Source organism: Nerophis lumbriciformis, linkage group LG18, assembly GCF_033978685.3.
Source record: "Nerophis lumbriciformis linkage group LG18, RoL_Nlum_v2.1, whole genome shotgun sequence".
Taxonomy (NCBI): domain Eukaryota; kingdom Metazoa; phylum Chordata; class Actinopteri; order Syngnathiformes; family Syngnathidae; genus Nerophis; species Nerophis lumbriciformis.
Genome location: NC_084565.2, coordinates 32,130,001 through 32,156,828, shown reverse-complemented (window position 1 = coordinate 32,156,828; position 26,828 = coordinate 32,130,001). Strand labels below are relative to the sequence as shown.

The 26,828-nt window shown below is 37.7% G+C and overlaps 1 long non-coding RNA gene across 1 annotated transcript in view; it reads left to right on the top strand.

Annotated features, from left to right (window-relative positions):
* The window catches only part of LOC133617829 (uncharacterized), a 71,348-nt gene that overhangs the window by 44,048 nt on the left and 472 nt on the right, over positions 1–26,828 (top strand). Inside the window, exon 4 of the long non-coding RNA XR_009817072.1 lies at positions 3,049–3,245. This is a non-coding gene — a long non-coding RNA (uncharacterized lncRNA). The remainder of the gene's footprint in view (positions 1–3,048; positions 3,246–26,828) is intronic.

The following is a 26,828-nucleotide window of genomic DNA, read 5'->3' as shown; positions in this document are numbered from 1 at the left end:
CATTAAAAAGTAATTTTACATAGTCATAATTTTAGATAAAGTCATATTTTTATGAGAAAATATTGCAATATTACAGAATCCGAAAGAATATGAGAAATTGTTCCCAACTTTATAAGAAATAAGTCGACACATTGTGAGAAAAAGACTGCTTTTTGTTAATTTATTTATATTTTTATTTTTTGTTCTAATTGGTTTTAAATCTTCATTATTTACTTCCAGTTATTACAGTATGTCTCTATATACATATTTATTTATGTTTTTAAATTAATTTTGGCCAAAAAGGGCGCATTTCAATTTCTTACACACTTGTCATTACATATGTTGGCCAGAGGGGGAGCACTTCAAATTTTTACACACACTTATTATTTCATATGTTGACTAGAGGGGGAACACTTTTAAAAGCGACACACAGTAAATTTGAAAAATCCCTCCTTTTTGGGACTACCCTAATTTTGATAGATTTCACCACGTGACTCGTTTGTGAGATCTCTATTTTTTGTTTTCTTGGAATGTGCTTAAGGCCGATGACAAACGAGTCACGGACCACAGATGACCCCTGTGCCACACTTTGGGCAACCCAGCTGTAGACGCTAACTGTAAATGACCACTATAGTCTTAGAACCGTAGTGTACCTGTTCATCCTGTGGTCACATATGGGACGCGGGTTGTCTTCCGTCAGCACCGGAAGTCGTAAAAATCAACTGTTCACCTGGCGTTTTTTGGGGTGGGATGAATAAGGAAGTCCTTCTTTAGCTTGTTTTATCATAGATTGCTGCCTTTGCACCTGTCAAAGTTTACATTTGTATGCACATTGAATCAACAAAAAAATCTGACTTTGGAGCAATGTTCACGGACTCTAGTATTTGGCTCTCTATTAGATGCAACGGTTTTCCGCCTTGGGACCATGATTTCGGCCCTAACTTGTTCACCGGTCCTCATATGGAAGGTACTTTTCCTTGTTGATGTCTCAAGAAGGGTAGAAATCCAAGAACACAAACACACACACCTACACACACACGCAAGCACACACACTCTAACACAGTCTCCTGGTAGGAGCTCATTCTAGCAGTATTATTTGCCAAAATGTTCTCACAAAAGTCAAATGTCCTCCTAATAACAGGATGTCAAGAGTTGCGCCCCCCCGAGAAAGAACACACACACACACACACACACACACACACACACACACACACACACACACACGTACACATACACACGGTCTAAGTTTCAAGGACCTAATTGTAGTGTTTTGCACAAGATGTCCTCAATTCTTCATTATTTCGAACCTATTTTATTTAATTTACACAGACGAGTGATTCTTTCGACATCTGCATCCCTTGTGGTGTAATGCTACGCACGTCTTTCTGCCTTTTGTGCCAGAAGACACGGGTTCGATTCCCGGCCAAAGTCACCCCAAGAAAGGCAACCGATGTAAAAACTAAGCCAAAACAATTCATGCATTTTGACCCGCTGTGGCAACTCATGACAGGGAAAAGCCAAAAGCTTATTAAATCAAAAAGATTGAAATTCAACAACTTGGTGCATTTGCAAACACCAACAATTATGAACAAAGCAAACTACAACCTGCTACCCAAGAATGTACAACAATTCTTAACAAAATAGGAGAAATATAACCTTAGAGGAAAATCTAATTTAAAACATTTGTATGCACGTACAACACTTAAAACCTTTAGCATATCAGTATGTGGAATCAAATTATTGAATTGATTATGCAAAGAAATCAAACAGGGCACCTATATGATTCAGATGAACCTTTTTTTTTTTTTCTTTTTTTTTTTAAGAAAGAATACATGAGATAATGATTTATGTATTTAATATGTGTATACTTACTTATGGTATATTTATCTAATTATTTATTTATTTATTCACTGTTATTTTTTTTTTTTTTTAAATGAATCAATCCAACAAAATAATACACATTACGATAATACAATTCCAAATCCAAAACCAAACCCGGCCCAGCAACATTCAGAATAGCAATCAACAGAGCAATTGAGAGGACACACAAACATGACACAAAGCAATCCAAAAGTAGTCAAACAAAAATTAATAATATCGACAGCAGTATCAATATTAATAAGAATTCCAACTTAGCAGTGATTAGAAATCCCTCATTTACATTATCATCACAGCCATTTATAAAAAAAAGATAAAAACATTAAAAAAACAAAAAAACAATAGTGTCACAGTGGCTTACACTTGCATCACCTCTCATAAGCTTGACAACACATTGTGTCCAATATTTTCCACAAAGATAAAGTAAGTCATATTTTAGGTTCATTTAATAGTTTAAAAAAAATTAAATAATGGACTCATTATTATCTAAACTAAATGCAGCATTCACTGTTCTGTTACAAACAGAGAACAAAGAAATGGGACAAAATTGCTATGGTATGAAAAGGGGTAGGATTAAATAAGCTCTGCTTCTTCCAACTCCTTTTCTGACGCGCTGTGAAGAAACAACTGTAAATATGTGACGCATTACATTGTATTGTAATGCAGCACATTGAACTGAACACTACTTCTCATAAAGTAAAAGTTGAGTGGCACAGTATGTCAGAATAATTGCATCTAAGTTATCACAAAAATGTGTATTTCGATGAGTTCCCGGCGAGCAGACAAAAGCTGTATTTGATCTTACCAATCAAAAGGCTTGTAAAACTCCACTGTGTAGGATGGGAAGCGACATGAAGGTGTCGATTTCTTTGATCTATTGTAATCCACAGGAAGTTTGTGTTTTGACACGAGATCTACAAAGCGGAGAGGAAGCAGGACCTGACCCCCCTCCAGGCACCTTTTCTTTGAACTGTTTTGTGACCAAAGGCGACGGCTGTTTACGACCCCCCTTCCTTTAGAAACAGCTGATGCCATGTAATCAGGGAAAGTCCAAATAAAAGAGGAGGCTTGCGACCTTTCGTCAGAGCATGGTGGAAGACTGTACAAAGAGTTTAGCCCAGACGTTTCTCCTCGATGAGCTAAATTGAATTCTGTCTCTGTTTAATTCCTTGCCTCTTGTCTGTTTTATAGATGTCATCAATGTTTGAACCTGACATCTTCTTGGTCCTTCGAGCCGGATTCCAACACGTCTGACGATTGCAGCAGGGTCAGTGAAACCAGAAGACCATGGCAAACATCTCCTGATTGAGGAACTGCTTTTCTTCACTCCGGCTGGAATCTGAAGATTGACGGAAAACAGAGGACAAGAGGAAGGAACGCAGAGTTCAGTAAGTACGTTTTGAATTAAAAAAGAGCGTGTGACTGAGTTACGACGCATAGACAAACCCTGTAATTCTCCTCAATGAGCCAAATTTAATTCTGTCTCTGTTTAATTCCTTGCTTCTTGTCTGTTTAATAGATGTCATCAGTGTTTGAACCTGACAATATGTTCCTGCACAAATCTTTGCACTTAAAAATATTTGTTTGTAGTAATGAAAAATGATTAGAACATTTTAGCATTATGTTTGTGTTCAATGACAGTATGTGTGTTTATCCTAAACATTCCTGCCACTCCATTTCACACACTATGGCATGTTTAAGTCTTTTTGTATGGACATACATCACATTATTATCATACCGTGGCCTTAATACTGTGAGATTTTGATATCGTTGCATCCCTAAATGATACAGATAGATACATAATATTTTTTTTGCGGGTAATGACGATGCCGTTGTAACTTTTGAAATAGTCATTCATTAAATTATTTGTCATTGGAAAACAATAACACTGTTAATATAAAACAAGTTAACATGTCAAATAAAAGCCTAACCACAAGTCTGCCTAGCAACAAGAGCTCCGACCACACAAAATAATACGCTACAGTGGATGTTTTTTTTTTTTTTTTTTACTTGTGACATTTTATTGTTTTATAAAACAAAAATGACTAGCACTTTTTAATATATTAACACATCTATAGGAATGAGCTCACCTGTCTTGCTAGAACAGCGCCACTGTGCAGAGAGAGTATAGAGGTTATGATGAATACAAATAAGTTTCAAAGTACATATCTATGGATCTACAGCCGGGCGGAGGATTAAGGTCATGTTTTTGTGCCGGCGTGATAGCAAGACCTAAGATTACTGGCATTCTTATCTAAAGCGCGCCACCACCATCACCAGCAGCAGCTGTAAGTTTCCAGCTTAAGTCCTACACAGCCACCGGAGCGTGTTCATACTTTGGATTTATTTCCACGCTCGGATGGGCATGCTTCTATTTTTCTTTGTCGAGGGAGAATGTTAGCTCGTGTAACGGAGCTCATGTTTGAGCCCCTGTTGTAATGTGATGATGGTGCATGAGTACACATCCCTCATTAACAAGCAGGTATTCAAAGGCACGTGCACTTTTTTCTAACTAACTTTTGCACGGGCATACAAATAATGCTATTAATATTTACATCTTTTGTAAAAAAAAAAAAAGAAAAAAAAAGACGATTATGAATGCTAATTAAAAAATAGATATATATATTGTTAATGCTACTTTACAGAGGTTTGGAAACTGCTGACAGAGCCCTCCCCCCCGCCTCCATCTCTTTTCCGAGGCACCCTCCGCCCCCACAATGCTGTCAGCAGCCGTCGCTCAGCATGGAAATGCCCCAGCTTGGGGTCCCTCACAACGGGCCCTTTGAGCGGGCACACAGCCGCCTTGTTCCAGACAATATTAGTCATACATTTACTGTAAATCCTCCATTCCCTATCAGGGGAGGCAACGTTCAAAAGTGCGAATAATTGCACCCTAAGAAAAAAAAAAAAAAGGCTTATTTTTGATACTCAAATCAACTGGAGGCCCGGGGGCCAAATCCGAGTTCAGTTCAAAGCATGGGAGAGACTTTAAATTTTTTGTCGCGAAGTAAATATTTTATTTTATAGATAGAGGGGTCATGTTGTATACCCCTGATAAAAGAGACTTAGACTTCCTTTTTATTTTCATTCAAATATGAACTTTACAGTACAAATAAGAACAACATTTCGTTTCATTAGCTCATGGTAGTGCAGGATAAAAAAGCAATAAGGTGCATATATAAATAAATAAATAGATTACTGTACAGATTAATAGATTGCACTTTTTCACATGCATCCACGTTTATGGATGTATGTTATATTGTCTTTTTTATTCCAGCAAGTTAATCCATTTTGCGGGGAGTTGAGGGGATTATTATGATGCAAAATTCAAGAGTCCTACGTCCTGAGGGAAGAAACTGTTACAGAACCTGTAGGTTCTGCTTCGGAGGCTGCGGAACCTCTTTCTAGAATGATGCAATCACGTCTTGGAGGATGTTCATTCAGTTGCTTAATCTTGTAGAAACAAGCAGATAACAGACAGGACTAATGTTTTGGTATCGGTACCTGTACTAAAAAAATTTTGGCACTTTTCTAAATAAAGGGGACCACAAAAAATGTCATTATTGGCTTTATTTTAACAAAAAATCTTAGGGTACATTAAACCTATGTTTCTTATTGCAAGTTTGTCCTTAAATAAAATAGTGAACATACTTGTCTTTTATTAGTAAATAAACAAATAAAATATCCTAATTTAGTCTGCTGACATATGCAGTAACATATTGTCATTTATCATTCTTTTATTTTGTCAACATTATTAAGGACAAATGGTAGAAAATGAATTATTAATCTACTTGTTCATTACTGTTAATAACTGGTTATTTTCTCTTTTTTAACATGTTCTATCTAAAATTTAATAATCACTTATTCTTATGTTGTTTGGATACTTTACATTAGTTTTGGATGATACCACAAATTTGGGTATCAATCCGATACCAAGTAGTTCCAGGATCATACATTGGTCATATTCAAAGTCCAGGGACATATTTCCTGAGTTTATAAACTTAATTTTTTTTTAAACGAAAGAAGATTTTGTGATGCTAAAAAATATTGATGTAGTCATTATAGTATCAACTAGATATGCTATTGTACTTGGTATCATTACAGTGGATGTTAGGTGTCGATCCACCAATGGCGTTTGTTTATATTGTAGCGTCCCGGAAGAGGTGGTTCTGCAGGGATTTCTGGGTATTTGATCTGTTGTTTATGTTGTGTTGCGGTGCAAATATTCTCCCAAAATGTGTTTGTCATTGTTGTTTAGTGTGGTTTCACTATATGGCACATGTTTATGACAGTGTTAGCATTGTTCATATGGCCACCCTTAGTGTGACATGTATGGCTGTTGATTAAGTATGCACTTCATTCACATGTGATCAGTGTGTTTAAATCAAGATGATTGCCTTAATGGTTAATGATTGCACATTAAGAATTCTTGTGTTGACTTTGTCAAATATAAGCAAGTTTAATTCATCCATGTTCATGGCTCCGACGTGAAGTGAAGCATGTAGAACTATCACACGCCTTACAGGGTTGATACTCGAAATATTCGTACTTGAATTGTCTCCATGGAGACAAGGATTAGTGATAATGAAGTAGGTACAACACTGCTGACTGCGGACAGACATTAGCCACTAGCTAGCTTGCCATGTCTCAAAGCACCTCTTCCTGAGGGCGCTCTGCATGACACGACGTGACGACGACGGGTGGGGGACCGGTACTTTTTAGAGGCGGTATAGTACCGAATATGATTCATTAGTATCGCGGTAGTATACTAATACTGGTATATCGTACAACAGCATCAAGGGTTGGAATTAGAAATGTCCGATAAATGCTTTAAAATGTAATATCGGAAATTATCGGTATCGGTTTCAAAATTATCGGAATCTGTTTCAAAAAGTAATATTCATGACTTTTTAAAACACAGCTGTGTACACGGACGTAGGGACAAGTACAGAGCGCCAATGAACCTTAAAGGCACTGCCTTTGCGTGCCGGCCCAGTCACATAATATCTACGGCTTTTCACACACACAAGTGAATGCCCTGCATACTTGGTCAACAGCCATACAGGTCATACTGAGGGTGACCGTATAAACAACTTTAAAACTGTTACAAATATGCGCCACACTGTGAACCCACACCAAACAAGAATGACAAACACATTTCGGGAGAACATCCGCACCGTAACACAACATAAACACAACAGAACAAATACCCAGAACCCCTTGCAGCACTAACTCTTCCGGGACGCTACAATATACACCCCCTGCTACCCCTCCCGCCCACCTCAACCTCCTCATGCTCTCTCAGGGAGAGCATGTCCCAAATTCCAAGCTGCTGTTTTGAGACATGTTAAAAAAAATAATGCACTTTGTGACTTCAATAATAAATATAGCAGTGCCATGTTGGCATTTTTTTCCATAACTTGAGTTCATTTATTTTGGAAAACCTTGTTACATTGTTTAATGCATCCAGCGGGGCATCACAACAAAATTAAGCATAATAATGTATTAGTTCCACGACTGTACAGTATATATCGGTATCGGTTGATATCGGAATCTGTAATTAAGAGTTGGACAATATCGGAATATCGGCAAAAAAGCCATTATCGGACATCTGTAGTAAGAACTTTACACTACTTTATATTAGAAATGGCAACAGCGGAGGATGAATGTCCCATAACAAGAAGATAAAAAAGAAGAAGCTTATCGACTACGCCATCGGCACAGACTACAAAGGGGGAGGCGCGCAAATTTTCAGGTCTTAGGCAGATCCCAAATACATATCGGCAGGTACCAGAAGGTAAGAAAAGTTGTTTTTGCATAATATTGTGAAACAAAACGCCAGATAATGTCTTACCTTTACACACACCATAATAATACTCGTATGTTGAAGCACAGTACAATCCATCAAGCGGTGCGCCTTCATAGCTTACCAAAGTCGTACTAAAACATTTTGACAGATTTTTGAGCGCCGTGTGTAATGTTCTATATTTTCAATGGAACATATAAAATGTTGGTGTTGTTTACTTGAGTCATATTGTCATCATAGTGCAGTCTACACATATCTCTTATGGTTGACTGCCATCTACTGGTCACACTTATCATTACACCATGTACCAAATAAAATTGCTTCGAGGTGGGTAAGCAAAACCAGAATGATTCCGTACATTAGGCGCACCGGGTTATAAGGCGCGATGTCGAGTTATAAAGGGGAAAAAAAGGATTTTAAGTGAGTCCGGTTCAAACACTGATGACATCTATTAAACAGACAAGAAGCAAGGAATCATGCAGAGACATAGTTAAATTTTACGCATGAGGGGAGACGTATTGGGCTGTACACTTAGTTACAGTTCCAACCTACGCTCTAAGGCAGTGGTCTCCAACCACTGGGCCGCGGCCGCACAAGAAGTTTAAAATTGTTTTTATTTTTTATTATTAAATCAACATAAAAAACACAATTTATGCATTATATATCAATATAGAACAATACAGTCTGCAGGGATACAGTCCGTAAGCACACGTGATTGTATTTCTTTATGACAAAAAACAATTAAAAAAAATAAAAATACCATACCCATCAACCCCCCACACCTCCTCCCCCCCCGGTCCGTGGGACACATTTTCAAGCGTTGACCGGTCGGCAGCTACAAAAAGGTTGGGAACCACTGCTCTAAGTTACAGTCCCACATGCTCCTCTATTTGGGAGGTCCCTGGTTACATCACTGAGGCAGCTTCTAAAGGAAGGGGGTTAATTTCAGCAGCCCCAGTTAGACACAATATATGATCATTCAGAAATGGAAATGTGCTGACACTCGTGATGGCGCCCTGTCTCTGCTTTGTCTGCGTCAAGGTACTCGATGTTCGCCCTTGGCAGTCAGCAGGCCGGGTCTGTACACAAACACTGATACGAGACGACTCGCAATCCAAGATTGCAAGTTGTCCCTTTGCACAGATAGAAAAGTACAACTTCAGCACAATTGATAACTATAGTAACAGCCTTTAAGCATAAGAGTTGTGTGATAACTTACACATAATTATTCTAACAAAGTGCGCCTTATAGTCCGGAAAATATGGTACTTGAGATACCATCTATTTTAATGGTAATTTATTGAGATTAATACCGATTAATGAAAATGCAAAAGTGTCATTAATGTCATTTAAAATTGTAATCGTTTAACAGCACTAACATAAAATATGTTCTTGGGCACTATATGAAATACAAAGGTGGATGCCATTAGCCATATTGTACTGAGCAGCCAGGACAGAGACGCGTGACCTGCTCCATTACTTAATATGTGACAGGCTTTGTGTGTTTTTTACGTCCTTCAGTCAACCTCTGGGGGTCCCATGACCTCTCATTTAAACACGTCGATTGTAAGGTTGGCATTAGAAACAAGGAAAACCTACAAAGGGGTCAAAGTGGGATTCTAAACAATCTGTGTCCTCTAGTAAAAGGAGAGATCCTTCTAGAACAAGGTGTTCTTTTCCCGCCGCCCTATGTCTCAACCCCCCCCCCCCCCCCCCCGCACCCTCCTTCCTCCTCATCTCTGTCTGGATGCTGCTGCCGTGATAAGAAGGCGAGATAAACAGCCCCTCCAGTGTGTGTCTTCGATCGCTGGAGGGTAAAAGCTTTTAATGGCTGCCCTCAAAGTAATAACCCTGCTGGACTTCTCTCTTCTGATGAGGGGGAGGGTCTATGGGTGGGTGATGGATACTCACCCATCTAGCTGCACCTTGTAACCGCAAAAAGTTCAGGATGAAAAGCGGGGACATAAGAACAAGGACAAGAACTTTTACCTCTGCAGACAGGAAGTAGTAGTCGTCCATTCTCACCCTCGATTGCAAATTCAGACTACTATTTTTAAAGTAATGTATTCTATAAATGGTCCAATGGTATAATTAACATTCTGTGTGGCCTATAAAAGCAAATCTCTAACTAGCGTCGTGTCCAAAACATTAGCATTAGCATCTGTGGCTGATGTAGCATTTTGAAATGAAAGCCACACGATGCCATCAGCTGGGGCATCACAACAAAATTAGGCATAATAATGTGTTAATTCCACGACTGTATATATCGGCATCGGTTGATATCGGAATCGGTAATTAAGAGTTGGACAATATCGGATATCGTCAAAAAAGTCATTATCGGACATCTCTAGTCACAACCGTCCAGTCTTATGATGAAAAGTCATACTCTACTCCTTGATACTTTAAGAAAAACAAAGTTTATTCACAGTTGTAATCATAATAGTGTCAATGCTCCAAAGCATTCACACAATTACCAAAATTCATCTATTTATTAAACTTCTTCAACTTCTTCTTCTTCTTCTTCTCCAGATTTTGGGGCGCTCTACCTTCCACATTTTTCACCCGATTCAAACCGTTCCAACTTCAAACTGTTTAGCCTATTCGGGAATCGCGGGCTTTCCCTTGATAAATTCCCAGATTTCCCAGAATTCCACATTTTCTGGGACATTCAAATGAATTGGCCATTTTTTAAACTTCCGCTATTTCCACATTTTTCAACCGATTCAAACCATTCCACCTTCAACACATTCCACCATACTGGAAATTGAAACTACCCTTTTTCCAAGTTCAAAGAAATTCCAGGATTTTCCAGGATTCCTGTTTTTCCAAAGCCCTAGTTCCACTCTTTTTTTCTGGCGGCGACTCCTCCCACATTTTTCAACCCACTTAAAACCGTTCATAACATTCCTCTTAATTAGGACAAAAAAACAAAGTTGTTTTTTGAACTGTAAAAATTCACGGTTTTCCCCAAATTCCAGGAATTCTGTAATACCATTTCTCAATTCAACGTGTTACTACTTCAACATTTCTTGACCGATTTGAAAAATTTCAACGCCAACCATTTCAACTCATTCCGATTATTAAATTTTTTTTTTTACCAATTTTTAAAAAATTCCCGCTTTTACCGAAATCCCCAAATTTTTGTGAAATTCCCTTTTAAACCAATGGGACATTTTTCACAGTTCCACGATTCCCAAATTTTTCATCCGATTGAAACCGTTCCAACTCCGAAATAATCAGCCTGTTCAAAATTGTGTGCTCTCCTTCAACAATTTAAAACAATTACCGGATTTCCAAGAATTCCCAGTTTTCAGGGACATTTTCCCCATTCAAAATGAATTGGCCATTTTTCAAACTTCCGCTAATTCCACATTTTTCAACCGATTCAAACCATTCCACCTTCAACACATTCCACCATCCTGGAAATTGAAACTACCCTTTTTCCAAGTTCAAGTTTTCCAAAGCCCTATTTCCACCCTTATTTCTGGCGACTACTCTTCCCACATTTTTCAACCCACTTCAACCGTTCATAACATCCCTCTTAATTAGGACAAAATAAGTTTTCCAAGTTTCAAACCAAAATCCGTTTCTCCTGGAAATTCAAACTCCTCAACATTTCAAACCATTCCAACTGTACATATACATTCACTGTACAAACATACATATATACATTTTATACATATACATTCACTGTACAAACATACATATACACATACTGTACATATACATAAATACACTCTTGCATATAATCACATTTCATCAAACATATATTAACGTTGTTGCCCTGCGGTAAACTGGGTAACACATGGCACACTGACAAAGCTCAACCTAGTGTTACTGTAACAATCTACAAGGTTAATATAGTTGGCTTCTCTTTCTTCCCTTACATTTATCTGCTTTTTTTTTTTGTATTTCAAGTTATCATTACATATATGTATTGTTGCATTTGGACAATTGTATTGTTGATAATAGAGGTAATTATTGTTATTATTCATTATCAATAGTGCTACTTCTATTGGTATTTGTATTGCTCCATTTGTAGTGTAATGTTCATTGTCATTTATGTACACTGCAAAAAGTCAGTGTTCAAAAACAAGAAAAAAAAAATACAAAAATGAGGGGTATTTTATTTGAACTAAGCAAAATTATCTGCCAATAGAACAAGAAAATGTGGCTTGTCAAGACTTTCCAAAACAAGTCAAATTAGCTAACCTCAGTGAACCCAAAAATACCTTAAAATAAGTATATTCTCACTAATAACAAGTGCACTTTTCTTGGTATAAAAAAAAAAGACCTTTTTGCTCAATATGTTGAAAAATATTCTTAAATTAAGTAAATGCTAGTGCCATTATCTTGACATAATGATATGTGCTCGGCATTACATGTACTTATACTAAAAACTAATGTATTGTTCTTAATGGAAAGGCAACAAAGCTTGTTACTCTCGGGGTCTCCTAGCTGCTCAGGCAAATCATATTGTCTAAAAATTCATTTTTCCATCGATAACATGACATCATCGCGCCAAGTGCGTGCTCTTTCAGTCAATTAGTGCGCATATATACAGCCCAGCCCCCGGCCAACATTATTTTAATTGTAATTTTGAAGAATTTATCTGAATGTGCATGAACTATTTCTGTTCAAGATTGTTAGAAATGTCACATGTTAAATATTAACTGTCAGTTTACTGTACTGTGCCAACTGTACTACTATATGAGTACATATTTTCTCTTGTTTCATTGGAAATAAAACAGCAAAGTCCATTTGGCTGTCATCTGTTTTAATTATGAGACACAATTGTGTCATAGTCATGATTTTTTATTTCATGCTTGAAATAAGAAATGTTATACTTGAGTGTTGATGACACAGCTTTGCATCCGTTGATATTCTAGTTTCAAGCATGTTTTACTCAATATAGGTCATAAAATCTCATCTACAAGCTGTAATATCTTACTGAGATCATTTAGGACCAAAACAATTAAAACAAGTAAAACACTCTAACATAGAATCTGCTTAGTGAGAAGAATTATCTTATCAGACAGAAAATAAGCAAATATCACCCTTATTTGAGATATTTCATCTTACTTAGATTTCACTTTTTGCAGTGTATTATTTATTTCACTAACTGCTTCTTTGCTGTCACTTTTACCATCATATTTGTACACATCCTATTTGCTGTTGTTGTTGTCTCTCTATCTTATCCCCCTCTTGTCTCCACAATTTCCCCCTCTGTCTTCCTTTTTTTGCCTCTTTCTATCCCCTCCTGCTCCGGCCCGGCTGCACCAAATAATAATATAAATCTATTTAATAAAGTCAAATACAAATAAAGCAGCAAGAGAAATATCCCACACTTCTCTTTTGTAAAGTAAATTTGAACAGCCGATATGGGCATTTACATCAACTATATGATTTTCCTGAGTAGCTGGACAGGACAAAAAACAAACAAACAAACAAAACCCACATTCCAACATTTAAACTATTCTTCCATTCATACTACATTCTATCAGCAGAACGCGGTCCTGGCAGCCTTCCTAAAATTAAAACGACTCGCTGACAGATTCTCACGTTTTAATCCGTCACGCTCATCATTCCACTCAATTAGAACGTCAACGGCAGTGCTGACCACGTGACAAGCGAGCAGAGACAACCCCCGTAACCCTCTTGCTACTGTGGGAACAGGCTTGACATCTGACCCCCGGCCGTCACCGTCTCCGCGTGCGGCCCGATCACGAGCACTCACCTTGGCCACGATGGGCCGTGATGGATGGTCCGCCTGTGAGGCTCCGGGGTCGGCGGGTCAGCGCCGCCTCGGAGCCTGGAGGATGACCTCACGTGCGCATGTTTACGTTGATGTGGTCACTCCACAGCGAAGCTAATGTTTACATCTGGCTAATGATAGGAGACGAAAAGAACGGCAGAAAGTCTGTTTTTTGTGTGTGAAAAGCAAAACATCGCTGCCCAATGAACACAAAGACTCAACACACTTTTGTAAATAACCGCATTGGGAAGTGTGTCAAAACTTCTAACTAGCAGCCTAGCATTTATTTCCTATTTATCCACAAAAACAGCAACAAAGATGGATTTTGTTCATTATTTTTGGACAGCATGTGTTTAGTTTAGGGCAGGGGTCGGCAACCCGTGGCTCCGGAGCCGCATGCGGCTCTTTGACCACTCTGATGCGGCTCAGCTGCATTCTTGCCAACCCTCCCGATTTTTCCGGGAGACTTCCGGATTTCACTGCCTCTCCCAGGGTAAACATTCTCCGATTTTCACCCGGACAACAAAATTGAGGGCGTGCCGTTATGGCACTGCAATTAGCGTCCTCTACAACCTGTCGTCGCGTCCGCTTTTTCACCTAAGAAACAGCTTGCCGGCCCAGTCACATTTTGTATGCGGCGTCTGCTCACACACTAAGTGACAGCAAGGCATACTTGTTCAACAGCCATACAGATCACACTGACGGTGGCCGTATACACAACTATAACACTCTTACTAATATGTGCCACACTGTGAACCCACACCAAACAAGAATGACAAACACATTTCGGGAGAACATCCACACCGTAACACAACATAAACACAACAGAACAAATACCCAGAATCCCATGCATCCCTAACTCTTCCGGGCTACATTATACACCCTGCTACCACCAAACCCCGCCCACCTCAATCTACGCACGGGGGGTGGAAGGTGTTGTTGATGTGTGGGGGGGCAGGGTTGGGGTGGCGGGCTTTGGTGGTAGCGGGGGTGTATAAAGTAGCCCGGAAGAGTTAGGGATGCATGGGATTCTGGGTATTTGTTCTGTTGCGGTGCGGTGCGGATGTTCTCCCGAAATCTGTTTGTCATTCTTGTTTGGTGTGGGTTCACAGTGTGGCGCATATTAGTAAGAGTGTTAAAGTTGTTTATATCGCCACCCTCAGTGTGATCTGTATGGCTGTTAACCAAGTATGCGTTGCATTCACTTATGTATGTCTGCAGAAGCCTCATATAACATGTAACTGGGCTGGCAAGCTGTTTGTTCAAGCCGTAGACGGCGCTAAAGGTAGTGACATCACGGCACGCCCTTATTATTGTCGTTTGGGTGAAAATCAGCATACATTCGAGAGAATAGTTTCCCTGAAATTCGGGAGTCTACCGGAAAAATCGGGAGGGTTGGCAAGTGTGACGCTGTCAAGTGCCCTTCATATAAAACTCGCGGGCCGCGTGTCTGAGACCCCTGGTTTATACATAGCACAAAGCAAAAAAAAACTTTGTATGTAGTGTTATTTCATTTTAAATTTCAAAAGAGTTTTGTGGCTCCCATTGTTTTCTTTAATTTGTGGAAACAGGTCAAAATGGCTCTTTGAGTGGTAAAGGTTGCCGACCCCTGGTTTAGGGCAACGCGCTGACTATATAGTTTAACGGCGCAAATTTTTTTAGCGCGCATGTGTCCTCACTCCTCTTTGACCCTCGGTCCATTCCGTAGTGGGGGAACATGTACTTCACCAGGATTCACGAAAAATTTTTAGTATCTTTGTATGTTCATTTCATTTTTTTTTATTTATCTCCTTCATTGATGTGCATCTTTGATAGATAGAGAATTAAACCTCAGAAACTAAACACACATTTACACACCAATGCCTGAGAAGGAGCAGGATGAAGAAAATCTTATATTTTCCTGCCCCCTTCAACATAATACATAGTCTTATTCAATGGATACAAACCAAATAAATATATCCAAATATAATGAAAACAAACAAAAAAACACAACAAGTGCAAAACTTCATGAAGTATAAACCGAACAAAAAAAGTAATATACACCTCACGGGATGATACAAAACAAATACAAAACCAGACAAAAAACAAGTAAATTAATAAATATTAAGCAAAATGTAAACACTTATGGCTGTCCATATGATCTTATTGTTCTGTCTTTATATATTTTTTTCAATTGGAATATATTTTATCTCATTGTAAAGAGGATTCCATAGTTTAACCCCGACCACTGATAAACACATTTGTTTTAAAGTAGTCCTTGAATACTGATGTTTGAAATGACCTTTTCTTCTATGCTCTTCATTCTCAGAAGTGATGACAAACATTTTTTGTAAATCTGCTGGTAATGTTTTACTTTTAGCCTTAAACATAACACATAATGTCTGTAACTTTACTAGCTCCTGTAGTTTCAATAAACCAGAATTAATAAATAATATGTTAGTGTGTTCTAAGTAATCTACTTTATGAATAATCCTTATAGCTCTTTTCTGTAGTTGATACAATGCCTTTATGTTACTCTTATATGTGTTCCCCCACACTTCCACACATGTTAAAACTAGGGCTGGGCGATATGGCCTTTTTTAAATATCTCGATATTTTTAGGCCATGTCACGATACACGATATATATCTCCATATTTTGCCTTAGCCTTGAATGAACACTTGATGCATATAATCACAGCAGTATGATGATTCTATGTGTCTACAATAAAACATTCTTCTTCATACTGCATTAATATATGCTACTTTTAAACTTTCATGCAGAGAGGGAAATCACAATTAAGTCAATTTACCAAAAGTGTATTTATTAAACAGTTATTAAGCAGTGGCCCAAACATTCATGTCATTTCCAAAACAGAAAGTGCAAGATTGTTAGACATTTTAAAACAAGCTGTGAGTGCACTTTTGTGCATGATGTCACTAAGATGACATATCAAAACACTAAATTAAAGTGCACTTTTGTGCATGATGTCACACAAGATATTTCAATAACTGTCAAATAAAAATGAGCTGCATAATAGGAAATTAAATAGTGTATGTCCTTCGCTATGTGATAGGTTCCTGCGGACGTTAACTCCTTCTGATGTTGACAATTTTTTTCATACGGTGTTGATGTGGAAATGGTTGCTTTGGCATTTTGTTGGTGTGGCACCGAACGGAGATGTTGACATGCGGAGTAAGCACTCTTCATTCTCTAGCGGGTGACTTTTCAAATGATGCTACATATTAGCAGTAATCCTACTTTTTGTAGCAACGCTTTTGACAAATTACGGTTGTCTGTTCGACATATTCCCGCTTGACGATGGACCACCTGCTGTTTTTCTTGGGATTTAATTCTTCCTTCATTTGTTACCAGATTCGCACCATCTTTCTCTCGTATTACCACTCGCACCACAGCTAACGTTACCCATGCTGCTACCTCTCTGCTCCGCGAGGGCGTATACGTATGTGATGTATGTAAGAAGGTGCGCTTGTTTAAGTCTCTGAGAAGGAGAGACGAGAGAGTGAGAAGAGCCTGTACTGTAATGCCAGCAGCTAAAAGCAACTGCGTGAGAACGTATACTCGAATATCACGATATAGGCATTTTCTATATCGCACAGAGACAAACCCGCGATATATCGAGTATCCTCTGCTGCCGAAGCCCTCATCCACGCCTTCATCTCATCCCGGCTAGACTACTGCAACAGCATCCTCTACGGCATCACCTCCAAAACCCTCAACAAACTGCAATACGTCCAGAACTCTGCTGCCCGCCTGCTCACCGGAACCCGCTCCAGAGAGCACATCACACCTGTCCTTCATGACCTCCACTGGCTGCCTGTCAAATACAGAATCACCTTTAAAATACTCCTCACCACCTATAAGGCACTCCATAACCTGGCACCACCCTACCTCTCTGACCTCCTCCAGCCACACGTCCCATCCCGTTCCCTCAGGTCTAGTGATGCCGGCCTCCTTGAGGTCCCCAAGACCAGGCGCCGAACCTGGTGCGACAGGGCCTTCTCCGTGGCTGCCCCCTCTCTCTGGAACGCTCTCCCCAGGCACATCAGAGATGCCCCCTCCCTCCCTACCTTCAAAGCCACCCTAAAAACTCACCTCTTCACATTAGCCTTTCCAAACTGACCCTGCCCTAGGTGTCTCTTATTTATTTATTTATTTTTATTTTTATTTATTTATTTTTTCTAATAAAGTTGTTTTTATCGTCCGTCCCCCCCACACACACATGTAAAGCGACTTTGGGTATTTAGAAAAGCGCTATATAAATCCCAGGTATTATTATTATTATTATTATTATATCGCCCGGCCCTAGTTAAAACCACCCAAAAAAAGGGGTTTAGTTGCTGTAATAACAATTTACTCGAGTTATCAATAATCAAGTCAAAGTGTACTGGATACTAAATCTGCATTTCTTTCCAGAGCTGCACCAAAATTCCCTCCTAAAAAATGATTTTTATTTTTAGCATAATTTTCATAATACCTATAAAATATAAGTTCCTCCCTTGAATTGTTCACCATTAGCTTTCTTTGCTGATTTACCGGTTGAATAACACTGTTCCACTACACTGCAACAAGTCAGTTTATAAATTTTTTTTTTAAAAAAAATACAAAAGTGAAGTGAATTGTATTTATATAGCGCTTTTCTCTAGTGACTCAAAGCTCTTTACATAGTGAAACCCAATATCTAAGTTACATTTAAACCAGTGTGAGTGGCACTGGGAGCAGGTGGGTAAAGTGTCTTTCCCAAGGACACAACGGCAGGGACTAGGATGGTTGAAGCGGGGATCGTACCTGGAACCCTCAAGTTGCTGGCACGGCCGCTCTACCAAACGAGCTATACCGCCCCATGAAAAATGAGGGGTATTTTACTTGAACTAAGCAAAAAATTTCTGCCAATAGAACAAGAAACTTCGGCTTGTCAAGACTTTTCCAAAACAAGTAAAATTAGCTAACCTCAATGAACCCAAAAGTACCTTAAAATAAGTATATTCTCACTAATAACAAGTGCACTTTTCTTGGTAGAAAAAAAATTTAGACCTTTTTGCTCAATATGTTGAAAAATATTCTTAAATAAGTAAATGCTCGTGCCATTATCTTGACATATTTTTTTTCATGCTTGAAGTAAGAAATTATTACTTTAAAAAAGCAGTTTTATACTTGTGAGTGTTGACACAGCTTTGCAACAGTTGATATTCTAGTTTCAAGCAAGTTTTACTCAATATAGGTCATAAAATCTCAGCAACAAGCCGTAATATCTTACTGAGATCATTTAGGACCAAAACCCTTAAAACAAGTAAAACACTAACATAAAATCTGCTTAGTGAGAAGAATTATCTTATCAGACAGAAAATAAGCAAATATCACCCTTATTTGAGATATTTAATCTTACTTAGATTTCCGTTTTTGCAGTGTGTCTTATCGTAAAGCGTTTTAGCGTGTATTTGCATACTTTTTGCCATGCACACTCTAGTTACCATTAACATATCGACATTAATAGTATTTTAGATTGGAGATGTCCGATAATATCGGCCGATAAATGCGTTAAAATGTAATATCGGAAATTATAGGTATCGGTATCGGTTTTTATTTATTTATTTATTTATTTGTTTTTTTTATTAAATCAACATAAAAAACACAAGCTACACTTACAATTAGTGCACCAACCCAAAAAAACCTCCCTCCCCCATTCACACTCATTCACACAAAAGGGTTGTTTCTTTCTGTTATTAATATTCTGGTTCCTACATTATATATCAATATATATCAATACAGTCTGCAGGGATACAGTCCGTAAGAACACATGATTGTGCGTGCTGCTGGTCCACTAATAGTACTAACCTTTAACAGTTAATTTTACTCATTTTCATTAATTATTAGTTTTTATGTAACTGTTTTTATATTTTTTTACTTTATTTTTTATTCAAGAAAATGTTTTTAATTTATTTATCATATTTTATTTTATTAATTTTTTTTAAAAGTACCTTATCTTCACCATACCTGGTTGTCCAAATTAGGCATAATAATGTGTTAATTCCACGACTTAAAATCTGTATCGGTTGATATCGGTATCGGTAATTAAAGAGTTGGACAATATCGGATATCGGCAAAAAGCCATTACCGGACATCCCTATTATAGATATTCCATATAGTATGTGAGAACTTTGAAATGAGATTCCTACCGCAGGTTGGGGAATCTAATCTTATTATTCAAAGTCCGACATCGCTCTGCTTGCTCCTTTTGTGCGGCTGGATATTGCTTAGCAACAAGCCATGACTGCTAATGTTGCATTTGAAGGACGGCGCTCCATAATAAAGACCAAAGCCCAAAACTACTTTTTTAATATCCTTGCAGAGTCGCATTGCGGCAGGCGGCCGGCCCGCTTCCCCGAACATGTGAGGGCTTCATCTTCAAAGTGAGGTGTGACACTCAGGAAAATGTCGTCTGCGTACATACATACTGTACATACGTATACTGTACATGCATTCCTCTCGGATGTGGTGATGTTATGTAACTCTTGGCATTCTCTCGATGAGTTTCAAGCACACCTGTGAAGTGAAAACCATTTCAGGTGAGAATGCCAAGCGTGTGCAAAGCAGTAATCTGAGCAAAGGGTGGCTATTTTGAAGAAACTCAAATATAAAACATGTTTTCAGTTATTTCACCTTTTTTTTGTTAAGTACATAACTCCACATGTGTTCATTCATAGTTGTGATGCCTTCAGTGACAATCTACAATGTAAATAGTCATGAAAATGAAGAAAACACATTGAATGAGAAGGTGTCCAAACTTTTGGCCTGCACTGTACATGAAGACAGACACGCTCAATAGGTTGCGCTCTCTTTGAAAGGCGCAATCATGGAGTGGATCAACTTTGTGTGCACTATCAAGTTTGCATGCCTTTTTATACACGCAAACCTTTAGTAAATCAGTGCTACAAAATCAAGTTTCATTGATTATAAATGTCATCATCCGTTGCCCGGATCATGTTTTATTTTAGTTTGACTCCCTTAGTTCTGTTTTCAGCACCCTTGAGTTTGTGTTTTAGTTGCCATGGGGGCTGATTATTTTCACCTGCCTCTGATTAGTGTTCAGGACGCTCACCTGCTCCCGGGCACTAATCAGAGAGCTATTTATTCCTGCTTTTCGCCACACTAAGTCTGGCTGTCTTGTTTGCGCTATGCAACAAGTTACGTGGGTATACTATTTGATTCCGGATTCAATGCTAAGTCTTCCTGATAGCTATTCCCTTAGCTTACCGCGCAATCGGCACACTTTTCTTGTGGTTGTTTACTCTGTGTTTTTGGATTTTGACTCATTTATGTTAAATTAATCATTGTCTTACCTGCATGATCACTCCCTGGGAGGTGAGGGGAGCAGTGAGCAGCAGCGGTGGCCACGCCCGGGAATCATTTTTGGTGATTTAACCCCCAATTCCAACCCTTGATGCTGAGTGCCAAGCAGGGAGGCAATGAGTCCCATTTTTATAGTCTTTGGTATGACTCGGCCGGGGTTTGGGTCAAATGCAGAGAATAATTTCGCCACACCTAGAGTGTGTGTGTGTGACAATCATTGGCACTTTAACTTTAACTTAACTTAACATTGCCTCCGGAGTTCAGTCGGCATCCTAGGAAAACAATCCGCGCAATAACATGCGACCCCGACGTGACAATAAATGCGGAATGGATTTTGCTGGTGTACCTAATAGGCTTGTACTGTATACCGGTACTGGAATGAATCAAAAACGGTACTCTGTTTGAAAAGTAGCGGTCCCCGGGCATGACGGCGCGTCGTCACGTCGTGACATTGCTGCTTTTGCGAGCTTGTCCCTCATCATTTTGACAAAATAATAGATTGATAAATGACACAATATGTTACTGCATATGTCAGCAGACTAAATTATGAGCCTTTGTTTGTTTACTTACTACTAAAAGACAAGTTGTCTTGTATGTTCACTATTTTATTTAAGGACAAACTTGTTCTTTGATTGCAATAAAATAACCATATGTTTAATGTACCCTAAGATTTCTTGTTAAAATAAAGCCAATAATGCAATTTTTTTGTGGTCCCCTTTATTTAGAAAAGTACACAAATACATTTTAGTACAGGTACCGGTACTAAAATATTGGTATCGGGACAACACTACACTGCAAAAACTGAAATCTAAGTAAGATTAAATATCTCAAATAAGGGTGATATTTGCTTATTTTCTGTCTAATAAGATAATTATTCTCACTAAGCAGATTTTATGTTGGAGTGTTTTACTTGTTTTAAGTGTTTTGGTCCTAAATGATCTCAGTAAGATATTACAGCTTGTTGCTGAGATTTGATGACCTATATTAAGTAAAACATTCTTGAAACTAGAATATCAACTGTTGCAAAGCTGTGTCATCAACACTCACAAGTATAAAACTACTTTTTTAAAGTAATAATTTCTTATTTCAAGCATGAAAAAAAAAATCATGACTTTCACACAATTGTGTCTCATAATTAAAACGGATGACACCCAAATTGACTTTGCTGGTTTTTTTTCAATGAAACAAGAGAAAATACGTACTTATATAGTAGTACAGTTGGCACAGTACAGTAAACTGACAGTTAATATTTAAACATTTAACATGTGACATTTTAAACAATTTAACAGAAATAGTTCATGCACATTGAGATAAATTCCTCAAAATTACGATACATTTTTTTTGGGCTGGGGGCAGGGCTGTATATATGCGCACTAATTGACTGAAAGAGAACGCACTTGGCGCGATTATGTCATGTTGTCGATGGAAAAATGCATTTTTAGACCATATGATTTGCTTGAGCGGCTAGGAGACCCTGAGAGTAACAAGCGGTTGCCTTGTTGAATTTCCATTAAGTACAATAAATTAGTTTTTAGTATAAGTTTGCTGGTTTCAAGAAATGTAATGCCGAGCGCATATCATTATGTCAAGATAATGGCACTAGCATTTACTTCATTTAAGAATATTTTTCAACATATTGAGCAAAAAGGTCTCTTTTTTTTTTTTTTTTTTTTTTTTTCCCTACCAAGAAAAGTGCACTTATTAGTGAGAATATACTTATTTTAAGTTTTTTTTGGGTTCATTGAGGTTAGCTAATTTTACTTGTTTTGGAAAGTCTTGACAAGCCAAATGTTCTTGTTCTACTGGCAGATAATTTTGTTTAGTTCAAATAAAATACCCCTCATTTTTGTATTTTTTTTTCTTGTTTTTGATCACTGACTTTTTTGCAGTGTAGTAACTGTCGTTGCAGCGGACGTCACGTCACTAGACAAACAAACGAGCACTAAAAGGTCCATTTATTGAAGTATTCCCTTTTTTATTGTTCCTCCAAAGACCAAGAATGGATTTTACTGCACGTGGAGCTTTTTACTAGCCTTCTATTGAAGTCCACTAACATGATATTTACTTTTCCCCTTCCACGGCACAGTCGGCTTTCAGGGAACAGACGACGCACTTCCACTTGGCTTTGTGTGATTAAATCAAAGGTTTGTAAGGGTGCGAGGCAAAGTTCACTGATTGTCGTCTAAAAGAAGCACGTTGTGTGTGTATGTATGTGTGTGTTTGTGTGCGCGCGACCATAGGAAAATAACTCTCGCTTGCTCACATGCCCGGCCTTCCAGGGTCCGACTCGGGTCATAGGTCACATATTGAGTGTGTCGGCCAGCAGCAGCGTTCGTCTCTGACACCTTTTGAAGCGCGCTCGTACATCACGGCGGGGGAGTCCGGCGTGTCAAACCTTGTTTAACGAGAACCATCCTTCCTGTTTGTTTGTGTTAGCTTCACTTCCAGCTTCTTGGAGCCAAAAACTGAAATTGATATTTAGAAACTTTGTAAGGTTTTGCACGTATGTCCACAAAACTGTAAAAAACCAATAGCTCATTCAATTGTACTGTAAGAGAAACAGTGGTGCTGTCTTACCATAAACGTTATGATTATGGTTGAATTTATTTCAAACATGTAAACAGATCAATCTGATACGTTATATAATAATTGCATATGTTCATTTCTCTTTAAAGTACCACTGATAGTCACACACACACTAGGTGTGGTGAAAATTACCCTCCGCATTTGACCCATCCCCTTGTTCCACCCCCTGGGAGGTGAGGGGAGCAGTGAGCAGCAGCAGTGGCCGCGCTCGGGAATCATTTTGGTGATTTTACCCCCAATTCCAGGAGGTAACATGTCCCATTTTTACAGTCGTTGGTATGACTCAACCGGGGTTTGAACTCACGACCTACCACAAGGCCACTGAACAGGCTTTACACCATGTTCGAAAAGGAGTAGGAAGAAGCAAAGCTTATTTAATCCTACCCCTTTTCCAAGTCATAGCAATTACTAACGTATTTGTTCACTTCCTGTTCTGATCTTCTAAGATCTTATTCAATGCACTGTATTAACTTACATAATTTAGTAAAAAAATAGTGGCATTTTATTCAAGAGAATTTTACTGTAAAATTAACAGTGGTGCTGTTTTTCTATCCACTGTCAGACACTTTAAAAACGACCATAGATTTTACTGTAAAAAACAAACACAAACTGGCAGCTCGGTCTGTAGAATTTTACTGCAAAAATAAAAAAGTGGTACCATTTTTTTAACTTACATTGTGAAAACAACTTCCATATATTTTCCATTAAACTGCATTTTTACTGTTAAGTGATTAACGATGGTGAATTTTTTTCATTTACAATAAGGCACTGTAGAAACGTCCATAGATTTTACTGTAAAAATTTAAAAAAAAAAAATAGCAGTTCAGTTGCCAGAATTTAACTGAAAAATGAAAGTGGTAGTGTTTTTTTCAACTTACTGTAATGCTTTGAAAACAACTTCCGTAGATTTTACTGTAAAAAAAACTAACAGCTCATTTGCCAGAATGTTACTGTTGAGATGACAGCGGTGTGATTTTTCCATTTACAGTAAGGCAATGTAAAAACGACGATATATTTTACATTTAATAAACTAGCAGCTCATTTGCTAGAATTTTACTGTAAACATACTGTAACAGTGGTGTGGTTTTTCCATGTACAAAAATGCACTGTAAAAGATTTTACAGGAAATAAATAAAACGAGGTCGCCACAATTGTACTATAAAAATAACAGAGGTACTGTTTTTCCATTTACAGTAATGCACTGTAAAAACAAAGACTGTAGATTTTACGGTAAAAAACTGGTAACCCATTCGCAATAATTTTACCGTGAAAATAAAAACAGTGCTGTTTTTTCCATTAAAAAACTAGCAGCTATTTGCTAAAAATGTACTGAAAACATAACAGTGGTGTGGTTTTTCCATGTACAGAAATGCGGTGTAAAATTAACTAAGTATTTTACAGTAAAGAAATAAAACGACAGCTCGGTCGCCACAGTTATACTATAAAAATAACAGAGGTACTGTTTTTCCATTTGCAGTAATGCACTGTAAAACAAGGACTGTAGGTTTTACAGTAAAAAACTGACAACCCATTCGCCAGAATTATACTGTTAAAATAACAATAGTGCTGTTTTTCTATTTACAGCACTGTAAAAAAAAAAAAAAACAACGATCAAAGATTTTATGATTTAAAAAAAATGTCAGCTCAGTCGCCAGAATTTTATCCTTATAATGAAATTGGTATAGTTTTTTTTTTTTTTTTTTCCATTTACTGTAATACACTGTAAAAACAACAAAAATGGAAACTGTTGCCAGAATTGTACTGTAAAAGTAACAACCGTAGATTTTACAGTAAAAAAACTGGCATACCATTCATCAGAATTTTACTGTGAAAATAACAGTGGTGCTGTTTTTCTATCTACAGTCAGACACTTTAAAATTGACCATAGATTTTACGGAAAAAAAAACAAAAACTAGCAGCTCAGTCACTAGAATTTTACTGTAAAGAAATAAATAAATAAAAAGTAAAAATTTTTAACTTACTGTAATGCATTGTGAAAACAACTTCCATATATTTTACAGGGATAACTGAATTTTACTGTTAAGTGATTAACAGTGGTGCGATTTTTTTCATTTACAATAAGACACTGTAGAAACGTCCATAGGTTTTACTGTAAAAAAAACAAAAACTGGCAGCTCATTTCATTTGCCAGAATTTAACTGAAAAATAAAAGTGGTAGTGTTTTTCAACTCACTGTAATGGATTGTGAAAACAACTTTTGGTAGGTTTTACTGTAAAAAACTAACAGCTCATTTGCCAGAATGTTATTGTTGAGATGACAGTGTTGTGATTTTTCCATTTACAGTAAGGTAATGTAAAAACGACAATAGATTTTACTTTTTTTTTTAAACTAGCAGCTCATTTGCTAGAAATTTACTGTGAACATTACAGTGGCGTGGTTTCTCCATGTACAGAAATGCACTATAAAAAGATTTTACAGTAAAGAAATAAAACGACAGCTCGGTTGCCACAATTGTACTATCAAAATAACAGAGGTGCTGTTCTTCCATTTGCAGTAATGCACTGTAAAAACAAGGACTGTTTTATCGTTATAATGAAATTGGTATATATATATTTTTAATTTATTGTAATACACTGTAAAAACAACCTCTGGAAATTTTACTTTAAAAAAATGGAAGCTCTGTTGCCAGAATTGTACTGTAAAAGTAACAACCGTAGATTTTACAGTAAAAAAAAAAATGTCATCCCATTCATCAGAATTTTACTGTTAAAATAAAAATAGTGCTGTTTTTCCATTTACAGTAATGCACAGTAAAAAATGGTGAATATGTTCCCCATACTAAAGTGTTACCATACTTTTATATTTAACAATGTAAATACCCCACTAAATAATCTAAATACCTGTCATAATGTGGTCTGTGGGTTGTTTGTTTGCCCGAGATGCAAGTAAAGTTGGACTGGACATGGCGTGAAGGTAAGTACATATTTATTTTAACACTAACAAAAGGTACAAAACTAAAGGCGCGCACAAAGGCGGAGAACAAACTTGACTAATGTAACAAAAACTAGAACTTAGGCAAAAAACTATGAACATGAAACAAATAAACACTTACTGTGACAAGAATATAGACAAAACTCACTTGGCATGGAACTATGGTAGCATGGGTAACATGGGTAGCAGAAGTCAAACAGAGTTAATGTCGCCAGGCTGACTTCCTGGCAACTATCGGCTTAAATAGTCTTGAACATGATTAATGACAGGTGTGTGAGTCCAAATGAACCAGGTGCATGACATGAGGACAGGTGAAAACTAATGGGTTGTCATGGAAACAAAACAATCAAGAGTGCACAAAGAGTCCAAAAACCAAACCGAACATAACCAAAACAAAACATGATCACACAGACATGACAATACCTTTTTAAATAATGCTCTTTAATAATCACGTAACAGAACTGAGGTTTGTGTTCATTGCGGCGCACGAATGATACGTCAAATCCTCGCAGAGGGGATGCAG